The sequence below is a fragment of the Bufo gargarizans genome, chromosome 8 (genome assembly GCF_014858855.1).
Source record: "Bufo gargarizans isolate SCDJY-AF-19 chromosome 8, ASM1485885v1, whole genome shotgun sequence".
Taxonomy (NCBI): Eukaryota; Metazoa; Chordata; class Amphibia; order Anura; family Bufonidae; genus Bufo; species Bufo gargarizans.
The window spans coordinates 39,733,517-39,740,282 of NC_058087.1; positions in this window are offsets into that span (position 1 = coordinate 39,733,517).

Here is a 6,766-nt window from a genome sequence, read left to right on the forward strand (position 1 = left end):
CTTTTCAGGGCATTCAATAACTCTTGACATGCCTGTGTCTTGAGGATGTTTCAACTTGGGCAACAAAATATCAATCCTTTATCTCCTCGTGTACACACTCTGCAAGCTGCTTACAGGTCACTAGTAAGTGTGCTAGTTTCCTGCAGCCTTCTGATGACTATTCTCTGTAAAGAGTTACTATTTAACTCAATGTTGGATGAACTGACTGCTTGTCCACCACCATTCACACTGCCTTTAACCTGCTAGTAATCACTCCTAATGCTCGTGGGTATCTATCACTGGCCGCTGTCTAAAATAGTAAGCCCTGAACGAATGCACCCCTCTCGACATGTTTTGCCACTTACGTGGCTTCATCAGGGGAAGTGGGGTATTAGGCGTGCGCGCGCTCCTGGTGACCTCTCTTTCTATGAAAGTAAAACCGGAGCAGAACAGAGGGGATGGCGCTGGAGAAAGTATATCATGTTATTGCATTAATAAAGCATTCTGAAGTGTGTGGCAAATGCAGATTCTTGGGTAGTGGGAAATAAGATGCAAGTTGTTGCTTTAGGATCAGTGGGTGACGAAGCATCCAGAAGTGCTGGTGTAAAACAGATTTATGTAAGCGTTTTATTCCAACGCGCGCACAGCCATTTCACGCTTGTCTTCAGATTAGGAAACAAGAGGCCCTTCATAGGTGAGGAGTAGTCACAGCTCATGCCTTGAGGGGCCCCTTAGCCACACATGGTAGGCCCAAGATCTTTAAGTTGCCTCTTTGTAGATGTCATTATAAAAAATAGTACTGGCTGCCCCATGGTCGTGTCACATGGAAACTTAGATCATTATCAAGGAGGCAATGTATTGCGTTTAATATGTATGAAAGGAGGTGCCCATTGACCGATACTGGTATGTTTTTATAAAATAAAAAAAAATTGGAGGTGAGTTGTCCTTGATACCCTGACAGATTTCTGTGCGTTTCTCCCCCATATCCGCACAACCAGCTTTTTTTTTTTTTATGCAGTTTTGCCGCAGACCTCACCCTGTTTTAGGAGATGCTTCTTCTACAATTCTGGAACTTCCTTTCTTAGAACTCTGCATTGTGCCTCTACTTTTTTGAGCGTAGGGCGTTTTTCAGCGCGTTCAAACGCTCTGTAAAACGCTCAAGTGTGAACCAGGGCCATAGGGAAGCATTGGTTTTCATGTGTTGAGCGTTTTACAGCGCGTTTGAACGCGCTGTAAAACGCTCAGGTGTGAACCCAGCCTTAGTGTATGGACACAAATTGTGCCCACCATGAGACAGAGTACCACACAGTTGTGCAAGCTGCATGGGGATCGTATGAACTGATTTGAACCATATTTCTCACTAAGGCTGGGTTCACACCTGAGCGTTTTACAGCGTGTTCCTACGCGCTGTAAAACGCTCAACAAGGAGAAACCAATGCTTCCCTATGGGAATGGTTCTCACCTGGGCGTTTTACAGCGCGTACGATCGCGCTGTAAAACGCCCGACGCTCAAAAAAGTACATGAGCGACTTTGGGGGCGTTTGAGGCCATAGGACACTGTAGTCAATCACACAAACGCACGTCAAACGCGCGTTTACTATTACAAAAAACGCGCATAAAAATGCGCGACAAAAACGTGCGTTAAACGCGCGTTTGCGCAACGCTCAGGTGTGAACCCAGCCTTAGGTTTCACTGTTAAACAGTTCAGCTTTAGGGCTCATTCAGACAGCCATATGCTGTCCGCAAAAATGCGGATGTTTTTTTTTTTTTGCGGACAGTTTAGCATGTCCGCAAAAGAACTGATTGCATTCAGTTTTTTTTTGCGGATCCATAGACTTCAACAGGGCCATTTCCTGATTTTCACTGACAAGTATAGGACACGTTTCATTTTTTTTCTGAGCCGTGCAATGGAAGAAAAGGGCCCCATAGAAGTGAATGGGACAGCATCTAATCCGCAAAAAAACGGATCTGCATTTTTGCGGACAGCATACAGCCGTCTGAATGAGCCCTTAATTAGTGAAAATTATTTCATGGCAGGAGCATCCTGACCGTGGCACAGCCGCACTGTGCGGTCATACCCTTACTCCTGTTAGTTACTTTTGAAAAAAGGTATAGGAAGTATAAATGAAGGACTAGTACTTCTCCTTCCTGATGGATCGACTTTAGATCAAAGTGCATAAAAAAACTGCTGTGGCATTTTTCAGAAATTAGGGTACGGCTAAATGGCGACACTGGTCGTGGCCTGTTTCGCTGAGTAGCAGTGATCCCATAGAAATGAATGGGATCCACGTGGCAGTCTCAAGAAATCCCGCCGTGTTGGATTTCTTGCAACAGGCACAGCGATTCCATTAATTTTTATGGGCTCACCGCTACTACTGCAATCCTGGCCGCGACAGCACCCCCGCGTAGCCCTAGCCTGTGTGTGGAACTGTCAAGGTGAATGGTGGTTTGTTAATTTATTCATACAGCACAACACAGAGTATTAAGAAAAGATGCTTCAGGATTGTTTGATAGCAAATACAAATATTTCCTAAAGCAGATGTGTTATTAAAGGTGATCTGCCAGTCCTAATTGTATAAAAGGTAGAAATAGACTAATTAAATAAGTAAAGGGAACTCCAAACAAAAGTGATTCTATTGAGATGTCAGGCTCTTTTTTTTATTTTTTATTCTTGCTGAGTGAATAGGAGATTGACTGTGTTACTCCTATATGATGACACTGCCTGGACTATTGAACAATTGTTGGGCTAGAGCAGTGTTTCCCAGCCAAAGGCTGTCCAGGCATGCTGGGAGTTGTAGTTTTTCAACAGCTGGAGGCACACTGGTTGGGAAACACTGGGCTAGAGGGAGGAAATGATTGTAAATCTATCCAGCCAAAAAGACTGTAGAAGCTACCGAGCCTCCCAATAACAGGGGCTTATTAGTAGGAGGTTGGGTATTTTTGGGGCTCCATAGCCCTTTTGTTGGGTATATTGTAGAAATTCATGCACTTGATGCAGAAACAACCCCATTCAGATGACTGAAACTGGGTCGTCTACTATTCTGAAATCCACCTAAATTAGTTATTCCAAGCACCGTTGCGCCACGATCTGTGACTTCTCCCTTCTCGCGCCAGGTCTAAAATGATGGGAGTGGGCCAGAAGACCAGTCTCATTCATCATTTTCTACCCCCAGTTTTAGGCATAGAAAATAGTTTAAATGTAAAGAAAGCTGTCTTACATTCAGAACTGGCGCTGCCTGCCCCTCGTCATAACTTTGGCAAAACCACCGCCGGCTATGGGCCTTTATTAAGACCGACATCTAAAACGCCGATCTTAATAAATGTGCCCCATAGACTAGTAATATAGACCAGGGACACACATATGCTAAATATCTTATTAAATCACAGACAACAGTCATAAGTTGATACGCTTTATTCATGTTTGTTGGACTTGCGTAAAGGAAACATTATAAAAAAAAACCTTGCAAATAAAAATGGTTTAAAAAAAAGTTAAGGAAATTAAGCCTTTTTTTTTATAAAATAACACCCTGCGGCTACAAATGTGGCTGGAAACGAGTGATGCTGTGTGCAGTACGTTTATTTTTGGTATATCTGTTAACAAATAAAATATGACTTTTTTTTATATTTATATAAATAGAATGTATTGTAATATTTACAGTTATCTAGAAGACAAGAAAGAAAGACAAGGGTGCATTTGCTCCCGTGTGAACGAAACCTTAGAACAAAATGGTTTGTTGACACTAAGGCCTCATGCACACGACAGTTTTTTTTCACGGCCCGCAAAAACGGGGTCCGTGGGTCCGTGATCCGTGACCGTTTTTTCGTCCGTGGGTCTTCCTTGATTTTTGGAGGATCCACGGACATGAAAAAAAAGTCGTTTTGGTGTCCACCTGGCCGTGCGGAGCCAAACGGATCCGTCCTGAATTACAATGCAAGTCAATGGGGACGGATCCGTTTGATGTTGACACAATATGGTGCCATTTCAAACGGATCCGTCCCCATTGACTTTCAATGTAAAGTCTGGAGTTCTTTTATACCATCGGATTGGAGTTTTCTCCAATCCGATGGTATATTTTAACTTGAAGCGTCCCCATCACCATGGGAACGCCTCTATGTTAGAATATACTGTCGGATATGAGCTACTTCGTGAACCTCAAATCCGACAGTATATTCTAACACAGAGGCGTTCCCATGGTGATGGGGACGCTTCAGGTTAGAATACACTACAAACTTTGTACAAGACTGCCCCCTGCTGCCTGGCAGCACCCGATCTCTTACTGGGGGATATGATAGCACAATTAACCCCTTTAAGTGCGGCACCTAAAGGGGTTAATTGTACTATCATATTCCCCTGTAAGAGATAAGGGCTGCCAGGCAGCAGGGGGCAGCCCCCCCCCTCCCCAGTTTGAATATCGTTGGTGGCACAGTGTGCCCCCCCCCTCCCTCCCTCTATTGTATTAAATCGTTGGTGGCACAGTGTGCCAACCACCATCGGCCCCCCTCCCTCCCTCTATTGTATTAAATCGTTGGTGGCACAGTGTGCCAACCACCATCGCCCCCCCCCCCCTCCCTCCCTCTATAGCAGTAACATTGGTGGCAGTGCGCGGTCTCAACAGTAGAAGATTCATACTTACCTGCTTCTTGCTGCTGCGACGTCTGTGTCCGGCCGGGAGCTCCTCCTACTGGTAAGTGAAAGGTCTGTGCGGCGCATTGCTAAAGAACTGTCACTTACCAGTAGGAGGAGCTCCCGGCCGGACACAGACATCGCAGCAGCAAGAAGCAGGTAAGTATGAATCTTCTACTGTTGAGACCGCACACTGCCACCAACGATTTAATACAATAGAGGGAGGGAGGGGGGCCGATGGTGGTTGGCACACTATGCCACCAACGATATTCAAACTGGGGAGGGGGGGGGGGGGTCTGCCCCCTGCTGCCTGGCAGCCCTGATCTCTTACAGGGGGATATGATGCCGCACCTGAAGGGGTTAATTGTGCTATCATATCCCCCTGTAAGAGATCGGGTGCTGCCAGGCAGCAGGGGGCAGTCTTGTACCAAGTTTGCAGTGTATTCTAACTAGAAGCGTCCCCATCACCATGGGAACGCTTCTGTGTTAGAATATACTGTCGGAAATGAGTTTTCACGGAGTGAAAACTTAGATCAGAAAAAGCTTTTATGCAGACGGATCTTCGGATCCGTCTGTATGAAAGCAACCTACGGCCACGGATCACGGACACGGATGCCAATCTTGTGTGCATCCGTGTTCTTTCACGGACCCATTGACTTGAATGGGTCCGTGAACCGTTGTCCGTCAAAAAAATAGGACAGGTCATATTTTTTGGACGGACAGGATACACGGATCACGGCCTCGGCTGCAAAACGGTGCATTTTCCGATTTTTCCACGGACCCATTGAAAGTCAATGGGTCCGCGAAAAAAAACGGAAAACGGCACAACGGCCACGGATGCACACAACGGTCGTGTGCATGAGGCCTTAGGGTGACGCTCCATGGTGTCCACGATTTGCAGTACAAATCGCTGTAAAACTGCAATATGGGGGAAATCCCAGTTGCCTTGATGAGTGATGAAAGGCCCGCCTTTCTATAATAAAGCCCAGCCAAACTGTTTACCTTTAATCTAGAAGTAGAGACATCTCCACCTATCACTGACTTTTTATAAATGCTACCCATTATACAGTATACAATAGTAAAGCAAGCCTGCAGACCTAGAAATCTTCTAAAATCAGGTATTTCAGATTAAAAGGAACATAGCCACACATACAGTGGAGAGCGCACACACAATCAAATAGATAGAAAAGTTAAAACAAGGTTAGGGTAGGTTCACACCTCCTGTTTAACTGATTCGGCAGACGGCAGCCTGCCGAAGCTCACCCGCTCTGGCCTGATGGACACTGCCGTTCACAGCCGGACCCCATTGACTATAAAAGGGATCCAGACGCTTTACGGAAAAATGCCAGCTTTTGGCCAGACAAGTACCGTTGCAAGCAGCGGTTTTTGTCCAGCCGAAAACTGGCATGATCCCCGCCGGATCCCATTACAACGCGCAACAATGATTTTGCTACCGAGAGAAAAACGTGATTTATACTAAAATGAGCGCCATGCTGATTCCAAATATGAACTCGGAATTTTCCTGACACGTCTAGATTTTAACCCCTTAAGGACCCTGGGATTTTCCAATTTAGCGTTTTTTGTTTTTCACTCCCCGCCTTCCCATAGTCCTAACTTTTTTATTTTTCCATTCACATAGCCTTATGAGGGCTTATTTTTTGCGGTACAGGTTGTACTTTCCAATGGCACCATTTACGGTTGCATACCATGTAGTAGGAAGTGTGGGAGGGGGGGAATTCCAAATGGGGTACAATTGGGAAAAAACGCAATTCTGATAAAGGTTTTTATTTTTTTACACTGTACACTATATGGTAAAATTGACCTGTTATCTTCATTCTCCAGGTCAGTACGGTTACAACTATACCACACTTGTATAATTTTTCTTGCGTTTTAATACTGAAAAAAAATAATTGTAATTTATTTTTTTTATAACCACATTCTGACCCCTATAACTTTTTGGTAGTTGTGTACGAGGCTGTATGAGAGCTCATTTTTTTGAGGGATGATCTGTTCTTTTCAGTGATACCAATTTGAGGTGTGTGCAACTTTTCGATCACTTTTTATAAAAAAAATTATTGGGTAGTTGAAGTGACAAAAAATGGCAAATTGGCTGTTTTTATTCTTTTTTCCCCATTACGCCATTTGCCAAATGCCCTTGTTATA